This window comes from Condylura cristata, unplaced genomic scaffold (assembly GCF_000260355.1).
Source record: "Condylura cristata isolate star-nosed mole 26May11 unplaced genomic scaffold, ConCri1.0 scaffold00030, whole genome shotgun sequence".
Classification (NCBI taxonomy): domain Eukaryota; kingdom Metazoa; phylum Chordata; class Mammalia; order Eulipotyphla; family Talpidae; genus Condylura; species Condylura cristata.
In genome coordinates, this window is record NW_004567131.1 from 23,454,623 (window position 1) to 23,455,731 (window position 1,109).

At 48.1% G+C, this 1,109-nt stretch overlaps 1 non-coding gene across 1 annotated transcript; it reads right to left on the reverse strand.

Annotated features, from left to right (window-relative positions):
- Positions 1 to 548: 548 nt before the first annotated feature.
- Positions 549 to 622, reverse strand: TRNAN-GUU. Its single transcript has one exon. It is a non-coding gene; the product is annotated as a tRNA-Asn (tRNA).
- Positions 623 to 1,109: the final 487 nt, after the last annotated feature.

Sequence of the window (1,109 nt, forward strand, 5' to 3'; positions counted from 1 at the left end):
CTCTATCTACAGCTCGAATTTGACTCTAGGTACATACATTCAGCAGACCTAAGCCACTTCAGGGGTCCTGAAGCAGAAAGAGGCCAGGCTGAGCCCTTGGGGTCGCTCGAGACTGGGGCGACCGGTTTCCAGAGCAGGGCGCGGCGGCGCGCGCTGAGGAGGGTCGGCCGGGCCTCTGCGCGCTCCCGTCGCCCGTGCCCGCGCCAGCTCCCTTCGGCTGCAGCCTGGCGAGACAGAGGAGGCATTTGTGTGAATCAAAGCTGCGAGGAAAAGCAGGGAGAACTATGAGTCCTGTGGGCGGGGAATGACCGGAGTTGGGAACTGAGTGGAAGTGAAAGGATGCGCGGGCTTAGGGGCGCTTTACCCCATGCCCACACGAAGCCCTGGCTGGGGTGAGGAAGCAGGAGGCTGCGGGACTGGGTCACCAGCGAGCCTGGGTAGGCAGTTTCTCTGTTTTACTCTCTGGGAGTCTCCTCAAGCTTTGACCGAAAGGCCTAAACACCAGTTTGTGCAAAAGTACCACTGGTTGGTCCGTAAAAGCAGACGCACGTCCCTGGGTGGGCTCGAACCACCAACCTTTCGGTTAACAGCCGAACGCGCTAACCGATTGCGCCACAGAGACTTCCATACAATTTGCTTTCACAGTCATAGCTTTTATGAAGAATAACAAAGGCAGCGCACGAGAACGTTACTTCCTTCTTCCGAATTTGTGTTTTAAAAAGCAGAATTTTAATTTAACTTCTCTAGCCGTCTCGATTCTATTTCTATCTTTAAAATAGTGTGGAGAATAAAATGTAGCAAGATTGAGCAAAATTCCAAATTGTAACGTGTATTGTTGCTTTCTTCCAACTCCCGTTTGGAGCGTTCTGTTTCAAGAATATAACTGTTTCAAAATGCCCTTTATAAGAAAATCAACATTTTAAGCTTAATAGTTGAGACACGCTCCTTTTATTTTAAATTTTGCCCGGGTCACTAGCTTTCATGGTGTTAAGTGTGTAGCATTGACAAGGTCATCTGAATTTTTTTTTTTTTTTGCTTTCTTTCATCCTTTCCTGTATTTTAAAATGTATACATACAATCACTGTTTTGTTTTTCAAAATGCCATTGTT